General features: G+C 43.4%; 1 protein-coding gene across 8 annotated transcripts in view; it reads left to right on the top strand.

The window, feature by feature from the left end:
* The window catches only part of MYOCD (myocardin), a 179,229-nt gene that overhangs the window by 77,080 nt on the left and 82,348 nt on the right, over window positions 1-19,801 (top strand). The window contains exon 1 of one of the 8 annotated variants that reach the window (XM_066614694.1): window positions 13,626-13,715. The exons of the other annotated variants lie outside the window; for them this stretch is intronic. The gene's annotated coding sequence lies outside the window, so the exon portion shown is untranslated. Of the gene's footprint in view, window positions 1-13,625; window positions 13,716-19,801 lie in introns of those variants that run through there. 8 annotated transcript variants of the gene reach the window in all.

Here is a 19,801-nt window from a genome sequence, read left to right as displayed (position 1 = left end):
GCAGCTGATCATTTATAAAGCATGTATACTGCTGTGTATTAATAATATATTTTTAAGATCTGCATTTAATTAATGATATGATTAATATAATTAATATTAATATAGTTAATATATATTTAATATTTAATATCATATTATAATAAATATAATATTATATTTAATATAGTTAATATAGTTAATATTTCTGGCCACTTCCTGTTTAATGATGTCACTTCCAGCCCTCAGGAACATGATGGTGAGTCATGGCCAACAGCCACGGGAGTCAAGGGAGCCACTGGCCGGAAAAGTTTGAGTACCACTGCTCTATAGGATTGGGGCTTTAATCATTAATGCTGTACGTGCTGTGCGTATTTTGTATTTGGGTATCTACATCTAAGTATTAAATATCTTCATACAGAGACCAGTCTGCAAGAATTTTTGAATTTTTTTCTGTGCTTTGTTTAGTTAAAAACTTTTTTATGTGACTTATAAGAGTAGCTTGAGACTTTTGAAGCATTTTCTTCCATAGTCTGTCATATCTTGTTAGAATTCCAGTGATTTGGCTGAAAAGTAAGTTTCTAGTTCTTGTGGCCATGAAATGGTTGAAGAAAATGTGAAAGTTCATGTTTTTGAATATGTGGGAAAGACAGGAGCGTACACAGTGGAGTAAAGGCCCAATTAATTATATTTTTAAAATCTCACAAAGTGAAGAGATGTGAGATGCTTTGAACAACTGAAATGTACAGTAAAAATGCTAGAAGACTTTTGAGGGGCCTATTCCAAGATTTTTCATTTGTGCCAGCAGTTATTCAATGGGAAATGTAGCATAAAATAAATACAGTGTATCAACCAATTCTACCTTGATGTGAGCTGTTTTCATGAAATCCCATGTACAAAAGATGTTCATTATATTGCACTGGGAAAACAGTAAATTTGCTGCAGATCTTTCGTTCATAACTTGGAGAACTGTCATACAGGGGGTCCCTGTATCCATGGATCACATAACTGCAGATTCACTTACTCATGGATCGGGTCTGCAGGGTCCCCCCGCTCGCGTGCACCCCCTCCGAAGGCGAGTGGAGCTATGCTGCCTTTGTCTCCGGAGGGTCTTCTGAGCCAAGCAGAGGCCGTGCATGTCTGTCCGTGGCTTCTGCCAGGCTGAGACAGAATCTTAAAGTAAAAAAAGTCAATTTTGGTTTTTTCTTAAGTGACTTTTTAATGCCTTACAAGGCATATGGAGGCCCTGGGAAGCCGCAGACAGACATGCGCAGCTTCTGATGGGCTCAGAAAAGCCTCAGAGCTCCCCTCATCTCCAGGGGATGTTCCCTGGCATCCATGGTTTCAGAACTGCAGGCGTTCTGGAACGGAACCCCCACAGATACTGGGGCATGCTTGTACTCACAGTTCAGTCATTTGTTTCAATAATGGTGGCCTAGAATCTTTCTTTGTATGCCAAAGCTTAAGCCCTCCAGATTTTGTTTAGATATACCTTACAATTTATGATTTTAAGACTTAATTAAAAAGTCACGTGTTAGCAAGCAAATCTTTGGGAGAGATCTGAAAACTCATCATTCTGTTCTTCAAAAGCAAGCACTTCTGTTTTGAAACATTCATGTTCTTTTAAGGTACCTGTTTTCACTGCAGAACATCATCCAGTGTCTTGTTTTGCCCGGCACTTGCACCTGCTTGGTTCATGGTATGCTTTTTTAGATGTTTCTAAATCTTTTAGCTCCTGTTGTGGTTTCTTTCTGGAAAAATTCTGCACTATATCTCAATGGGTATTATGGTACTCATTTGGTACTGCAAATGTTCTGCAAGGTGTTCAGGAATCAGGCAGCCAGGGACCAAGTGGGGCACCTTGGCTGCCTGGGCAATGATTTCACTTGCATAACAAACACGTGATCAAATGTCTTTATTACATTACGTCATATAGAATATTTTGTGCCTAGTGACATTCCATATGCTTTGACCACTACTCATCCTACGTTTATATGTGCTAGCAAAACAGAAAGCGTTCTGTACTTAATGCCCATGGTACACTAAAGAGGCTATATAAATCAGTTAATGAACTGGTTTTCGTCCTTGCTATTAGATTGAGTGCTGCAGTGGGCACACATTTCGTTCAGAACAGATACATTTATGATTTGACTTTCTGGGAATTTAGCAGAGACTGGAATATCCATTCCTCTTTCTTATGAATAGCCATCCCTCTTTCTTATTTTATCTATGTTTAATGTATTATAACTGTTGTGTTTCAGATATTTTGTCTAATGCCTCATGGAGTTTAGCTATCAGTACAATGTCACACTAACGATTTACATTTTCATTGATTTGTAGCAGCCACAATAGTCTGAACAACATGATCATGTCCATATGTTCAATACATACATAGCAGACTCAGCAGAATAAGTGATGTATGGTAGGCTTTCTCTAAGGAAGAGACATGGACCAGAACTGTTGGTTGGTATTAATTAACTGTTGGTTGCTATTCTGCTTGGTTGAGGCCTTGTGTGAGCATACTGACTCAAGAATCCTTAAATCTAATTCTAAAGCCCAAAGGACAACACTACAGGCTTCAAGTTTTAAGTTTCCTGAAAAATCCTGCCAGAGAGTTCAGTCTGGCTACAGTCGTGTTCTGAGCAAATTAAAAGGCTGGTTGGTGGAAAAGCCTCTGATGTCTCAATAATTGTACCAATAGAGTGCAGATAGCAATGTGCCTTGAGATCCATCCCTCTTCTCCATTCCCTTCCTCTGCTCCTTTTCTCTTTTGCTTTTGGAAGTATAGGATCCTATAATTCCATGGATTCTGTGAAATTTCAGTGGGACCTTGGTTAGTTTTGCACTAGTGAGTTAGACAAGAATTGCCATTTTTTGTTCACTCATTTTATAGAAATTATGCCTTACAAAGAATTCAGATGGTATTACCAAGTCTTTGCATGGAAGTATTTTCTGTGTTGCCATTCAACTTTTCAGATCTGATTCATGATGATTTCAAAAAACTGAAATGCAATCAATATGCAATTACAGTACATAGCGCTATTAAGATTTTCAGGTTTTCTGTGTCTTTACTGCACTTTATAAGCTTTCTGTTTGCAACCTACTTTTTATTGCTTTATACTCAATAAATTATTGATTTATTCAGGCTTTAATTACTGATTTATTTTCATTTTTTTATTTTCATTTTTGGTAATGAAATAGTGTATTTTTGTGAAATATCTGTGACTATTTCTTATGCTGATATTCCACAGAAAGATTTCAGTTGGTTTGTAGTATATTCCGAGAGCACTTTTTTTTTTGTTTTTTTTAAGTGTCTCTGTCCTGTTTGCTAAATCCCTAGGGAGAGGTCACATACAAAGTATGTACTCTAATTCCAGAACCAACTAAATCCTTGTCTTCACAGTTAGCGTTTCAGGTTTAGAATCTCTCATGTGCAAGGAGTGTGGATTTTTAAAAGAGATTTTTGGAGTTTTATTTTCTTCCTTTCATTTCTAATCAATAGCTTAAGATGCCCAGACCTAATAAGCAGGAAAGAGATGTGTTTTATGCTAAGAAACCTGCAAAGTTGTGAAAAGCTTTGAAGGATTACATTTTTCATTTAATGTTGCAGCAGAGGCCAAGAATCAAAATCCTTTTCCAAAGAATGGCTCCATTAATAGTTACTTACTGAAGAGAACCACAAAACTCTGGAATCTCTATAGAATTTCACATCAAGCCAGCAGAAGAAGACCCTTGTCTTTGAAGCAAAAAATGATTGCGTGATATAGTGTACTGTGTTACATGCTGGGTTTTAATGAGATCAGTACGATCAAATATGATTATCCACTATTGAGATCACAGAGAAGGTTTTCTTGTTCTTTGTAGCATTTGGTCTGAGAAGAGACTAACCTTCTGGTAGAGGCTGTTAGGTTGTTGAGAGGTTGTGATGTGGTCTTGGTTTTGCTAACAGCTGTTACATCACGCAGCTTTTAAAATCACCCTCTCTCCCTCTTGTGGTAGAGACGGTTTGCACAAAGAGTGGTACCCTGCTCTCCCTACTGATCAGCTACCCCCACTATTCTACCAACAAAGCAGTGACTGTTATTGAAATCAGAGGATCAGAGCATGCAATAAATACCCAAAGGCAGTGGTTCCCAAACTCTGGAACCAATGGCACAGTAGGTCAAGGGAGCCACAAGTCACAAAACGTTTGGGAACCACTGCCTGAAAAGGAAGTGCTATTGGAAACCACTATTGAGTGCCAGTGATGTGAGAGAAGAGATTGACAGGAGCATTGCATCCTGGATAACTGTGTCCTAGCCAAATGTGTCTCCGTTATTAGTGTCCCTGGAAAAAACTGGCCTTCCTGGGCCTTAGAACACCCTCTGGACCCGACCAGAACACAGCGGATGCCCTGAGCACAGCAGATTTTATCATTTGCTGTTTTGGCATCTGCTGGGGTTCTACGAATGGAACCCCTGTGGATGCCGAGGCGCCACTTACCGTATTTTTCGCTCTATAAGATGCACTTTTTCCCCCCCAAAAAGTGGGGGGAAAAGTGTGTGCGTCTTATGGAGCGAATACTGCAAAAAAAAACAACAACTCCGCCCCTGGCCCCGCCCCCTGCCTGCTCTGCTTCCCAGGAAAGCGTGGGTGGGATGGCAGTCTTGCTGAGCAAGCCCACGTGTCTACTCAGAAGTAAGTCTCAGAGTCACTGGGACTCACTCCCAGGAAAGGGGGGGTGGGTGGGTGGGAGGGATGGCAGGCTCGCTGCGAAAGCCCATTTGTCTACTCAGAAGTAAGTCTCAGAGTCACTGGGACTCACTCCCAGGAAAGCGGGGGTGGGGTGGCAGGCTCGCTTGGCAAGCCCAGGTGTCTACTCAGAAGTAAGTCTCAGACTCACTGGGGCTCACTCCCAGGAAAGGGGGGGGATGGCAGTCTTGCTGAGCAAGCCCCTAGAGCAGGGGTGCTCATTATGTCGATCCTCGAGCTACCAGTCACGCATCCCTAGGAGTGAGCCCCTGGCAGGCTTGTGAGCCTAGGGAGTGAGTCCAGGGAGCCCAGGGACTGAGACGGGCTCCTCCCTGGGAGAGGAGGCGCTGGCAGGCTTTTCTCCCGTCCACTCATCCCTGGGAGTGAGCCCCATTGGCTCTACTGGGGCTGACTTACCTTTCCCCTGCTTTTGCACTGGTATGTATGGAGATCTGCACCCCCCCCCCCACTTCCATCTGTTGGTTCTGTGTGCAAGGGGTTTTGCAATGGTCTTGCTGTGATGCCTATACAGAGATCTTACCTCCCCCACACTTTTCCCCTGCTTTTGCACTGGTATGTATGGAGATCTGCACCCCCCCCCACTTCCATCTGTTGGTTCTGTGTGCAAGGGGTTTTGCACTGGTCTTGCTGTGATGCCTATACAAAGATCTTACCGCCCTCACACCTTTCCCCTGTTTTTGCACTGGTTTGTATAGAGATCTGCTCCCCCCCCCCTTGTATTGGAATCCAGGAAGATCTGGTAAGGAGGTAGATGTGGTGTCAGCAGTGGCCCCTTTAAGGGTAAGGCCTGGGCATCCAGCAGAGTGTGCTGCACAGCTGCAGCCACTGGAAGGCAATAGGGCCCTCAGGGATATAAGGAGTACCAGAGGCAGAAAGGGTTTGTGGGTTTTGAAGAAGTGCAGGTTGGAGGTAGGAGAGGAGACTGACTGGGTTTATTGAATTTGGAATCTGACTGTGGATTGTGACTGGACTTGGATACCCTGATGGATTTAACTGACCTACCTGGAACCTGACCTTGGACTGTAATTTGGCTTATTGGCTCTGGACTCTGATTTGGTAACTCTGAATGATGGGACTGATTTACTTGGCATCTGTGGACTGGGACTGGACTAATTTTTGCTTGCTGCACTGGCGAGTTGCACAAGGGGGACTGATCAGCCTTAAGCGGGCACGAGGCCCAGTGGATTGGGATTTGGCAGAACATCATTGTAGCAGAAAGATAATGTGATCCCCTATTTGTGTGCACCTGCTTTTGTGAGCTTCATAAATTCTGACTCTAGCGATGATGAGTTCTTGGTGTTTCCAGAAAACTAGAGTGCTCAAACCTTTAAGTCTCTCCATTTGTTAATGACAGTGATAATGGTTCTTAATGCCACTGTTGACTGCTGTTCACTTTACATGGTTCAAATGTTGTTCTGTTATAGTTTATTAAATATTTTATTACACTATTTGGTTCAGAATATTTTTTTCCTTGTTTTTCTCCTCTAAAAACTAGGTGCGTCTTATGGTCAGGTGCGTCTTATGGAGCGAAAAATACGGTATATAAAATGGATTTTGTTACCTAGTTTGTTTGTTGCCCAGTTACATTGAGACGCAAATAACCGGGACACCCCCCCCACCCCCAAAAAAAAGCAGATGCAAGTGTCCAGGTATGCCAGTGACCAGGATGCATTTGACTGAGATACAGTCGTCCAGGAAGCAAATATCCTAGTACTGGGAACAACGTACTCTTGCACTGAATTATTCACTCAAAAATACATGTGGTGTTTCATACGTAGATATCCATATGAAGCTGATTCACAGCCCAATGCAGGACCACCACGGTGCCAAAATGGCTACTGTGGCATCCGACGTGCAACCGGGCAGCCCGCAGCGGCTTCGTCCCCTTCCCCTGGGTAAGGAAAGTCGCCTCGCAATAAGACTACTTGATTCTGCGGCAGCTCTTGAGCTGGCACAGAATTGGAGAGTCCCATGTCGGACCTGACATGGGGATCAAGATCCAGTGGAGCTGAGCTCCACCGGTCTCACCCTCCTCACTGCTTCAGCACCGCCACGCCTCCCTCCCACCCTCTCCCTGCCCTCCCCAGGCCTCCCCACCACTCCTCAATGCCTCCTCCCTGCCTCCTCTCACACCCCCATTCATCTCTCCACTGCCAGGAGGCGGAACCAGGCCCAGTGCCAGAGGTTTGCAGAGGGCTAGCTCTGGTGCAAGGCACATGGTAAAGGCTCGCAAACGTGCCTTATGGCACGTTTGTGGGAGTGCGCACCAATGGTTAGCCAGCGTGCACTGTTCAGGATCGGGCCCTTCAACCATTGCTCAATTTAGGTCAATTTTGCCTTCACTAATTGACAATGGCTTTCCAGGGTTTCTTTTCTATTCCTACCTTGAGATGCCAGGAACCGAACCTGGGACCTTCTGCTTTCAAAGCATAAACTCTAGCTCTGAGTTATACAGTAATCCATTCCCCAAATATATGGATGCTTTTTACATGGAAAAAGTGAACTCATTGAACAGACATGCAGGATGCACTGTGACAGTACATCAGTTATTGTGGGTGAATCATTTCTATGTGCTGTGTTTAATCTACAAGAAATCAGATGGCATCATCAGCAGTAGAAGGACACTTGAAAGGAATGGAATGATCCCTCATTAGTGGTGATGTCATGTATCTGTGGATTTGTTAACATGGAGGTTGTTATACTGTAGGGAACATGGGCAATGACCTATTTCCTGGTGCAGGAATTCTGAGACTCCTTCTTAGGAGGAAAAGAGTTTTGTTTGTCTTGTTTCTCTTTCCATTCTTGATGCTGAAAGTTTTAGTTTTCTGTAGGAGCCAGGAGAGGCCCTGCTTCTAGTTTTAATACAGCTCTCACCCTCTTCTTCACAGACACCCAGTATTATTACAGAGATTATCATAACAAAAGGAGTTATAATGACTGGATAGCATCTCAATGGATTGTCTACAATTTTCTTGTCTGGTTGCTTTGGATAAAGCAGTTCTGTCCTGGCCCTCATCTACTACTACAGAGCTGGCCCAATCTGATGTTTGCCAGGGAATCTCACTGATGTCGCTTCTCCCTCCAAACGGCAATGTCTTGGAACTACATTCTTAAATAGTGACTGTTGAGCCAAGTCCTCTTGGCCATTATGCAGGAGAGAAATTATTTGAAATTTGTATGCTACATAATGTTACTTAAAATAGACTATAACATGGGGGAGGGGAGAGATTAATGGCTTAAAACGAAATAATGAAAAGGTCGCTCAGACCGTAATTGTCAAACTCTCCCTATGCTGTCTCATACCCATATCAATTCTGTTTGATGGTGACTCAGAAAATGATCCCTGGCATTTATCTTTCTTTTAGACTTTATGAAAAGTTGATTAACTCCTTTTGCCCAAGAAGTTGCATTAAATAAGAAATAAAATGTTGTTTATGGGCAACTTTGCCTTCTAGTAATCGGAGAGGGCCGGTTATATAAGAACAGGGCATCAATTTTTAATACTGCAAAGCATCTGCATATTTGACATGGCAAACCGAAGTCTTTGGTTATTATCCTCTTTGGAATGATTCCTGAAGTTAAACAAAAACAGTAGGGCACATTTTCCACTGTTTCCACCTCCACCCAACATACTTACTATCTTACTAGTATACTTACTAACACAGTAATACCCAACAGCTCCAAGTGAGAGAGACCTGTAAGAAGGAGATTCAGATTAAAGGGATATTTGCTGATGCCTTTAAAAATGAGAATTGCTCCAAAACTCTTTCCATCAACCTTCAACTATGGTACTGTTTTCTGCTGGGGGCAAACACTTTAGTTAATCCTTTCCTCTTTATTGTCAGAGCGATTGCACATTCATTTCTTTAGATTCATTAATATTAATATACAGGGGAGTAGTAACTACGGATCCTGTAGCCACTGTTTCACTTACCTGCGGATGCAGGGCCACCGCCCATTAACTTGTTTAGAAACTTACTCAGGCAAAAATGTCTTGCTCCATAAGGTTGCTATAAGCTTCCAAACTTATACCAACATAGAGGCTGCCTTCTGGCAGTCTGGTCACTTGAAAAACTAGAACCAGGTTAACAGGAAGCTGAAGCTGATGGCTTCCTGTTAACTTTGCTCTAGTTTTTTCAAGTCACCATGCTGCCGGGAGGCAGCCTGAACATGGGTATAAGCTTGTAAGCTTATAACGATGTTGTGGAGCAAGACATTTTCATCTGGGAAAGTTTCTAAAACAAGTTAATGGGAGAGGGAGGTGCATGGGGGTGGGGGCCATGGAGACATGTGGTTTCTAGTATCTGAAGAGAAGCCAGGAACTTATCTCCCCCCAAAAAACCAGGGCATGTCTGTAAATATAATAAAGCCCAGAAGGGAATAGGAATCCACAAAGGGACCTGCTAATGACTGACAAGTTAATACAACAAATCTGTACCCATCAGTGGAAACAGAAAAAAACACCATTTTATTGAAGAATGGTGGCTAGTGCTTATGTATCTGGACGCTAAACCTGTGAACTGCAAGAAGACAAATAAATATAAAATCATGTGAATTAAGGGCTAATGTGCTGTACTGGTTAGAATGTTGATCTTGGACCAGAAAGTGCCGATTTGAAATCCCAATTCAGCCATGAAGTTTACTGTCTGATCTTGGGCCAATCGTGGTCTCTCAGCTTAATCTACCTCACAAGGTTGTTGTTGGGGATAAAAGGAGGGGAGGAGCCATCTACATTGCCTTGTATTCCTGGGAGGAAGGGCAATATATTATTCTGAAAAATACAGGTCCAGCCTATTTATACATGGATTTTTTATACACGGATTTGACTCAACACGAATGGCCCCTGCAAGTGCAAAGGAATGTGCTGATCCCTGGAGAAGGGGAAAAATGCACCCCTTTAAAATCATTTTAAAAACCGAACAGTCCTTTAACAACAGCCTCCTTAATGAGGGAGGGGGGCAGCTGACTGACAATCCATCAATACTTCTCTCCCCAGTGGACCCCTCCCTTCCCCCTGAGCAGGTGAAAAAAAGGTAATCCCTTTGAATTGGTGAAGGGAGGGGCTGAGTGTAAGCTCTCAGCAAGCGCTTGGAGGAGGACTGATTGATGGATTGTCTTGTTAGTGACTCTTATCTTACATCACAAAGGTCAGCAAGGCTGTTTTTCAATCACCAAAGCAAAGAAATTTTGTTTTTTAAATTGATTTGCTACAGTGCGTTTTTTGCCATCCACGTGAATGCTTGGAACAGAATCCACGCGAATAATTAGTCTCAACCTGTAAATACAATTATATTTATAGTCACTCCTTGTCTTAGGCCAGCAGTTTTCAACTGCTGTGACAGTGTGCCGCGAGGCTGTCTCAGGTGTGCCGCAGGATCAGAGGAGGCAGACAGCAGCTGCGCACCCACGTAAAGGAGAAGCGGCTGCTTTGAGCCACCCTCGGCAGGGAGAACAAGCAAGGGAGCAGCCAGGGAAAGGGCTGGTCGCAGCTGCTTTGCATCCCAGGCAGCAGCTGAAGAGTCCGCTTGGAGCTTGCTCCTGCTACTGAGCACAACTCAAGCTGCAACCTGATCCTCACTTTCCTGGGAGTAAGCCCCATTGGCTACTATGGGGCTTACTTCTGAGTAGACATGCATAGGGTTGGGCATGAAGGTGGTTATTGCCTGCCTGTGTGCTGATTGCCCAACCAGAGGAGCCAGGAGGTGGGAGCTGCGGAGTGAGTGAGAAGAGGGAGCCAGAAGCAGGCACACAGGTACATAGTGAGTGAGTCTGCTGAGGCCCCCAACCTAAGACTGGCTGGCAGTCAGGCACTGCCTTAGGCTGGCAGTGAAAAGGGTTCCTGAAAGTCCCTTTTCCTTGCCAGTTTGACTGCAATTCCCCAAAGTGACCCTCCCTGCACTTTGGGGCTTTTAGAGGAAGGGTACTGGGCTATAATCCTATCCACACTTACCTGGGAGTAAGCCCCATTGACTATAATGGGGCTTACTTCTGAGCAGGCATGCATAGGATTGGGCTCTGGGGGTGCTATCCCATCCACACTTACCTGGGAGTAAGCCCCATTGACTATAATAGGGCTTGCTTCAGAGCAGGCATGCATAGGATTGGGCTTTTGGTTGCACTCTTTTTTCTCAAATACACAAGCAGGCAATTGGTGCTTCTCTCTCCTCTTCTCCCCCACCCCCTTCCCCAGGCATATTCCCCCCCCCCCACAAATCTCACAATCACAGTTAGCAACTCTTCTACTGTCCCTCCCCTCACTTGTCCACACCTTCCAAAGATACAGAATCACTGCCTCACATTCTCTCTCTCTCCCCCACTCCCAGTTTAATCCTGCACTTGTTTCAATCATTTCTCTTCACTGCCCCTCACCCACTATGCGATCAACCTGCCCTGTCTTTGCCAACACTTTCTGGCACTTTTGATAAGAACTTGAACATAGGATTTTTCTTCCTTTTCAGAAACCACATATACTTCCCTCTCCATGCTTCTTGTCAATTTTTTTGTCATGTAATGATTTAATTGTATTAATTTTATTAATTCAAGATTAACTGTAATGTAGTAATTTAATGTAAGTAAAAAACTGGTAGTGTGCCTTGACAATTTTAGTGCCTTGTCAGTGTGCCATGAGCTGAAAAAGGTTGAAAATGGCTGTCTTAGGCACATTTGATTTGCACAAATTCAACTTTATGCTGTCAGCAAACCCATACAAAAAAAAAAGCAACAGTTTAAATAGTGCAGGTGTTTCCACCACCATTCAACTTACTAAATGCATGCCCAGGAGAGAGTCTGAGATCAAAGAATGAAGCTCCTGCTCCCTCAGTTCCAACCTACCTACTTGTAACTTTTAAAGTGACAGTACTTGTTCCAGATGTCAGGGATTTTCAAGGTATATGCAGCTTTACAACTGACTCTGGAACATAACCCTTGCATAAGACAAGGGGTGACTGTAAGATAACTCAGATCTTTGACTTTGGTGGTTTTTTGATTTAGTTTTGTCTTTCAGCAGTTTAAACCTGGCATTTTACTAGGATGCATAAGATATCAAATAAATGTCAATAAAAATGTTGAGTAAACATAATGATATAGTAGGCTAGTTGACTACATTTGGCTAAGACTTACATGAATAAGCAACTAGGGTGGGAAGGTAGGGAGTTATTTGAATATATTTGTTTGAATGTGGGGATTTCTTTTTTGTAGTATATGTGGGCTTTTTTGTCATTGAAGCAACCAAAGCATTGTAAAAGATTCTGTCCAAGGCAGGTATAGATGGTGGGCTGCCCAATGCTGAGCTGCCCAGAGCGTAGGGCTGCTGCTGTGATGAAAATGGCTGCTGTGACATCCTCAGTACAACCAGGCAGCTCCTCAGGGGAAAGGGATGTTCATCCCCTTCCCCTGGGTTAGGAAAGTAGCCCTGCAATGGGGCTCCTCAATTCTACAGCAACCCTTGAATCGCTGTAGAATCAAGAGCCTCTGTGTCAGGCAGCAGACCTGACACAGAGGCTCAGGATCCGGTTTAGCATCTCATGTCCCTCCTGCCTGCTTCCTCCTCCCTGGTACGGCCCCCCTCCGCCTCCCCCCACCCTGGAACACCACCTCCCTGTCTCCCCCACACCTCCACTCACTTCTACAGTGCCCGGTGGTCCGTGCAACCAAGTCATGGAGCATCGGTGATCCACCAGCGCTAACCTAGCGCCAGCCAGTACTGAGCTAGCACCAGTGCTGAGGGTCGCGAATGTGCTTTATGGCACGTTTGCGACACTCAGTGCCAGCGGAGCGCTGGCGGTGTGAACTTAGAATTGGATTCTGAATTATGATTCTAAACATCAAGCAGTCAAAAGAAACAGCAAAGCTTAATGTTTTGAAAATTGTTATCTAATTTGAGCACTTAGATGCAACTAACGATGCGTTTTAATATGAGAAAGACCCTACCCCCTTTGTCTATTGATGAGTTCAATGCAAACAAACACAACCCTATATAAATGGCATAATTATGCATTAGGTAATATGTAAATTAAAGTATTGTACTTTTAAAAAAACTCTATAAATTATATACTGAATGTCCTTGTATATTACATTTGTACTTTTAATTTTTTTGTCTTTTTGAGTTTTGTGGATGCTATATATACAGTATTTTGGATTAAGTAATAATCTCAGCACAACCAATGCAGAGATAGATATTTTGAAAAGTAAAGACATGGTAGCCCATTCCCATCTCTAGTAGGAAAATTCAAAAGTTTTGGAGCTTGTGGCAGACTTCTGTCAGGAAGTTAAAGACCAGAGAAGAGAGTTTGCCCGCAAGTCTGCCTCCATTTTGTCCGGGGTCCCCTACCATCAGTACGGTACTCTGCTCAGCTGTCCTTCCTGTAGGCATAGATTGGCAGACCAAGCAGCGTGTGGTCATTGTACCAATTTAAGGCTAATTGGAAAGGCCATGGCATTGCAGAGTTGTCATTCTAGCAACTTCCATTAGCCCCAAACCTGTTCCAATTTAAGAGGGAAAGTGACCCAGATACATTGTTGCACACAAGCCTTCAATTATACAGTGTCCTGCAAGCATCAGATAAAGCAATAACAGAGGAAAAGGTCATAACAACACCAGCGATGTCATGAATAGCAGCCACAAGTAGCGGCCAGAGACTTGATCCAGTCTAGGGCTAGAGAGATGAAGAGATAGAAATGCTGTTGGCTTTGAGTCCTTTTGTAGTGTGTTCCAAGCAGCTGTCAACTGCTCGCATTTTGAACGACTGGGACCTCCCAAAGGAAAATAAAACCTTCAGAGTGGCCAGCTGCATGAAAGCAGTGGATCTTTGAGGATGCAATGCTGAGGGGAAGGAGTAAATGAAGACAACAACTGGCTTATTTCTCTGTAGAATAATGTCCTGCAGAAGGAGTGGATGTAAACAGAGTTCTTCAGGGGTCATGAACTGAATAGGCACCAGCTGATTAGTTTATACAAAGGAAGAGATGCTGCTGTCACAAAGAAATAGGTAAAGTTCTTTTATGGAGAAATGAACTCCTTCAGCTTATTACTGCTAGACACAACCAATTTTCTTTTATTGGCATGGGTGTCATTCTCATTTCTGTTCTCTGAGCCCTGCTAGGCCATGAAGTAAGGATTCCAATAAGTCAGAGTGCCCAAGCGACCTGTTCTGTTTATTAATTCTGGTTTGTCTTTTGACCAGTTGTAATGATGTCTCTGTATTCAAACCTCCAGACATGGAAAGAAACCCTGTTAGTGTTTTCTAACACCAACGTGAACCATTTCAAAATCACTTACAGCCTTGTCCCAGCCATGTTTACTCAGAAGTAAGTCCCACTATGTTCAAGGGGACTTAGGGCCCAATCCTATCTTACCTCAGCGCTGGAGCTGGGTGTCACAAACGTACTGTAAGTCACTTCCGTGACACCCAGAGAGGAGTTGGCACCAAACCAGTGCCAGTCTGCACTGAGCCCAGCACCAGACAGATACTGCCCATAGCATGGAAGGAGGCCAGGAGAAGCATTCCAGGGCGGAGAATGGGCAGGGTGGAGGAAGAACTGGGGCTGGAAGGGGGTGGAACCAGCAGAGCTCTGCTCTGCTGTATCCTGTCTGTGTGGGGCTGCAAAGTTCAACGTGGAGGTTCCCAAGTCTGTGCCAACAAAATAGCCAGCACAGACTTGAGAAGCCCCATTGCAGGGCTTGGGGCTTTCCTTGGGGAAAGGGGACAAAAGTCCTTTTCTCCAGAGGAGGCCTCTGGTGGCCCCAGTGGTGCCACTGGATGCAGCTGTAGCCAATTGGACGCCATTGCACCTGGCGCCACGGCCAGGGAGAGACTTGGGCTGCCTGTCATATGTAACTCTGCATAGAGTTGCAGACTTAATATCCATAGAGGGGTTTTTTCCCCTTCAAATTTAGTTAAATTCTAAAGTTAAATTCTAAATTCTAAATCCTATTAGGATTTAGTATAGCCTGCCTGTGTAAACCGCCTTGAAATAAAGTCTGAGGAGACATCTGATGACCATGAAAGGCGGTATATAAATACCTGTATTATTATTATTATAATAAATTCAGGGTTTCCTCACAGACAGTTCAGCAGGATAGATCAGGATTCCTTCAAATCTTACATACTCTTTCCTGTCTTGTGGCTGCTAATCCACTTATTAAATTTGTTTTCCACTTCTCCTGTATTTATTATGCATTGTGATTGTCATGCTTTCTCATGACTTGCCATTTCAGAGGTCTAAGACCATTTTCTCATAGAAAGGAGTATACTTTTGTTCTTAGCAGAGTAGTCTAAGAACTTGATTCCTGAGTCCTGTGCATGTGTTTTGGTAATTGGGAGCTTTGCTGTGCAGAACATGGTTGCTCTCTTACAACTTTATAACTCAATTCAGAGACACAGTTTTGGATGATCCAAAATGAACTGTGGGCTGATGTGCATCCTCTACTACTATACTTACCTCTCACTTCACTCTCATTTTCCTGTTTAGTGCTAACCATAATGTGCTATGACAGCCAAATCAGAAAACAATGGTTAGTGCATGTTCTTCAGACCTCATAAATCATGGCCTGAAGTTGGGTTCTAGTTTAGGGGTGAGTGCTAACCATAATCAGCTTATTTGGACTTCACAGCAAACTAGCTAGTGCTATACAGGAACCAGAGAAGGAAGCTTTACGCCCACTCCTTTCTTGCATGGGAGCCACTAGTGCTTTCATGATAGTACCATGGTTTGGAGAATTTCTGAATTGAGTCTTCTGTTCTGTCTGAATTGGACTAATAACAGGTTAATAATAATCATTAACTGTGATTATTAACACAACTGTTTATCTGTTCTACAGTATACTCCATCATACATATGACAAAATGTACCCAGTGTGTACTGTATATTTATTTTTCCTATATGCCTGATTTTATGTTCTTTTCCAGTTTTCCCTTAAGTAAATCTCTTTGCTTTGTTTAAGAATATTGAGTTTTGCCTTTGGAATTCACTATTCTAGTCTTAAGCCCACATAAACCCTCCCACTTAACTCTACACTATCGCGACATTGCTCTTCGGTTCAGAGTGGACAGCAAGGTTTAAGAGTCTTAGTATTTAACCAGGAAGGAGGTGTGTACAGTATATTAATCTGCGGCCAGCAGTTCCTGGATATTCTGTGTTTCGGGATATCGTCCTTATCAATTACCACAGCATTTGTTCCCTATGTGCACTATTGTCAGTCATGTCTTGTGTGTTTAACATAGTCTGGATGAGGATCTTAGTGTGAGAAGCACATAAATTTAGTGGAATCAGTCCTTCGTTTTGTTTAGATGGGAAAGTTGATTCTTACATGATGTTTCCTTGAACTTCACTGTAATCAGTGAGGCTTACTTTATGAAATGCATTTAGGATCCAGGCGTAATAGTCTGAATACTTTCCTCTTGAATATGCCAGGCAGAGCAATCAATTCACAATAATTAATGACCATGCACATTTTTGACATTTATCTATCATTTTCCATGTCCGTTCTAGGCATGGCCCATATTGTCACCCTAGAATTCATACAGTACCTCTTCTTTAGATGGAGCCCAGTGTCAAGGTTGTCTTTCCCTGTGCTCTCAATCAAGACAGCACCAAACATTCTTTCCAAGGTGCTCTGGCTCCAGCTCAGCTGTTGTGTTGCTCTTAATAGCCTCCAGGTTCTTCAGGAAGTTGAGAATCCTTCTGCTACTGTTGACAAACTATTGTTCAAAGGATCTGGAGACAGCTTTCTGCTCACTTAAAACGTCTGGATAATGAGAAGCGGACTGAAAAAAATACCTTTTAGCTGCAGGGCCTGGCAGTGGCAGTGCAACCTGAACTGAACAGTCTACCCAGTACAAATCTTTGCAGCATTCCCCTCCTGCAGAACTCTAGGAAGACTTAAAGATTTCAGACACTGACACAAATTAGTTGCATGTCTGACTCTCTGATGAAAGGCAATAGACCCACACGTCGCCAACAACCTTGTGCAATGCTAAGCTCTTGAAAATTAAATTGGGCCTCATCTGCTGTGGTTGTTTACTGCGTATCAGTGTTGAGTACCGGCTCTTTTTAATGTGCTTCTAAATGGATGTCTAGGACCCGATACAGGTTTGCATTTGCACTGTGGTTTTGCGCTTCACGCAGGTCAAATTCCAATATATTTCGATATAAAAATTTGTGCGTGGACAGAAATCCCTGCAGTTGAATATCTGAATTGAAACGTGAGGCTTCTGTGTCCTTTTGCTGTCACTTGCATGGCTAATCCCACCACCCTGTTCCCCCCTCCTTTATTTTTGTCAGTGATGTCACTAGGGTTTGCATCACCCAATACAGGAGGCCAGCACATCACTCCTATGATGAACCTCCTCCCATGCAGTGGGTGTGGCAGTGCTCTGGGCAGCAGGCATGGTGATGTTCCATCGCCCCATCCCTGCTGGGTTTTTGACTGTAACTTTTGGTAGAATAGAGATATTTCAACGCAGTTGGTTTCATTGCATTCTGCATAAAATTACTCATCGGTTGATATATAACAGGACAGTATTATTCGAAAATACGTAAGAACATAAGAACAGCCCCACTGGATCAGCCCATAGTTCCATCTAGTCCAGCTTCTTGTATCTCACAGCGGCCCACCAAATGCCCCAGGGAGCACACCAGACAACAAGAGAACTGCATCCTGGTGCCCTCCCTTGCATCTGGCATTCTGACATAGCCCATTTCTAAAATCAGGAGGTTGCACGTACACATCATGGCTTGTAACCCATAATGGATTTTTCCTCCAGAAACTTGTCCAATATGAAGTTTTTAAAGATTTTGGCGAGTAGTGGTGTCACCCCGTCCTTTGCGCATCACCCAGTGATGCCACCTTAGAGATGCCACTGATTTTTGTGTACCATACAACTGTTGACAGAAACTAGTTTTTGTTTTTACATCTTGATATAGGATGGTGACCAACATGCAACTTGCACTCATGCGTCCAGGGGGCCCTCTGGCTTACACGAGGGGGGTTGTATATGCTATGTATAAGGGAGGAGGTTGCATATGCTAAAAGAGGAGGAGCAAGGAAGCAGAAAGTAAGATACAGTGTAGAAAATACCAGCCAATACCATATCATTTGGGGAAGTGTGATTTAACATTAAATATGTTTTTAAGGAAGAAATGAAAGCCAGTCATTGGCTCTGGTCAGGGGCTAATCTGTGCCACTAGACCTCTTTGATGGTGGCTTACCACATATGAGTTGCAGATGGCAGCCAATAAAAAGGGGCTGAAAGTTAGTCAGGTGAACAACTTGCTACTTGGTCATTTAAAGTAAGAGAGGTTTTGGAATGGGGGTGGGTTGGGATAGGATAGGAAGTTTCTGTATTTTTTTCCAGAACTTCCGAAGTGAAATTTCTAAATCTTCTTCACAGCAGACTGTAGAAACTGCCTCCACATTTGGAGTTTACACATCTTGTCACTATGAGGAGGAATGCCAGTTCTATTCAGTCAGTTACAGTGTAAATACCGCACTTGATTATAATTCTGAAAAAGCGCATGCTCCATTTTCCCATGTGTGCCACATCCACAGGGATGCAGGGAGCATAGGGGATCAGTTGCAACTTGAGCAGTGATGAGCAGTGATGTCATTGCTCAGTGCAGTCATCTAAGAGGACACCAAGGCACCTGGTGGCAGTGAGGAAATGCTGAAGCCAGGCTACACTCAGGGAAGACAAAAGAGGAGGAACAGAGGCACAGGGAGGTGGACTAGAAGGGAGAGACAGCCAAGGAGAGTAAGGAGAACAGAGAAAGTGAGATTGGAGTACAAGAGGTAAAGGAGCGAGCAGTGAAAGGCGAAAGAGAACAGAAATGAGGGGCTTGGTTGGCAACCTTCAGTCTTGAAAGACTATGGTATAAGCCTACAGCACCCGGTATTCCCAAGCGGTCTCCCATCCAAGTACTAACCAGGCCTGACCCTGCTTAGCTTCCAAGATCAGACAAGATCGGGAATGTGCAGGGTAACAGTTGCTGCTCTGTTTACTCGGCACTGTGGAATGTGTGGGTAGTAGATCCACCCAAAGGGCAAGAGGCCACCCAAAGAAGAAGCCTTTTTAGTCGCCAGCAAACTGGGAACTGACATCTGCCAGCTAAAGCCTCAGAAAAGCCCCAAGACTCCCTCCCTAAGTAGGGTGGAAATAGTCATGCAGCATCTAGGAAGACCTTCAGTGCCGAAGAGAAATAGTGAACAGAACTGGCCTAGGCACATGTGCATCTAAGCCTATAAAGATAGGCTTTATATTTAGATAAACATATTTTGTGTACTTCCAACACAAAATATGTTTTGCAATCATAAATTGGTTTTCTAAAAGAATTATGTGAGTTCCTGTATGTTGAAATTGTATGTGGGGATTGATCATCAGCCTAGTTTTCCATAACTAACTCCAGTTATAAGAGAAACCTACACATTATTTATCTGGGAAATAGCCTGGATATACAAGCATACATAGGAATCATTTAAAATAGCCAATTTCTAAGCTCATAAGAGACGTTCACATTAGATCTGCATGTAATAACTAATTAAAGCACAAGCCTATGCATTGTACTCAGAAGTAAACCCCATTGTGTATGTATAGGATCACAGCTTTATACCACAATCCTATATGTGTGTACTCAGAAGTAAGTCCCTCTGTAGTCAGTGAGGCTTACTCCAAGCAATCTTCCCTCAATCTGCAGGGAAGACTGCTCCCTGAAAAGGGTGTAGGATTGCAGCCTTAGATTGCTTTTGGGATCTTTCAACTGCAAGCGCTAGGAATCTGTAGTAGAAATCTGGTCGTAATTTTTTCTCTCTCATAGTTTGGGGAGAGTTTTATTGTTTTGTTTCCAACGCATCCTTTCTGGTACAATACTAAGACCATCCCCTCCACATCTACAATTTGCCCCTTCAACAGTCATTTCAGGCTGGAATTCCCTTGAATGCACATTGCACGCTGCAAAGTGTACCTTGTGTGGACAAGTACATGGATCTGAAACGCGTAGTGTAACAGACAGATCACAGGACAGTGTTTCATCAGAGATGCAGTCTCTTGTGATGTGCTCTTCCCCTGGCACAGTCACT

This window comes from Tiliqua scincoides, chromosome 2 (assembly GCF_035046505.1).
Source record: "Tiliqua scincoides isolate rTilSci1 chromosome 2, rTilSci1.hap2, whole genome shotgun sequence".
Lineage (NCBI taxonomy): Eukaryota > Metazoa > Chordata > Lepidosauria > Squamata > Scincidae > Tiliqua > Tiliqua scincoides.
The sequence above is the reverse complement of the archived record's forward strand: the minus strand, read 5'-3'. Positions and strand labels throughout refer to the sequence as shown.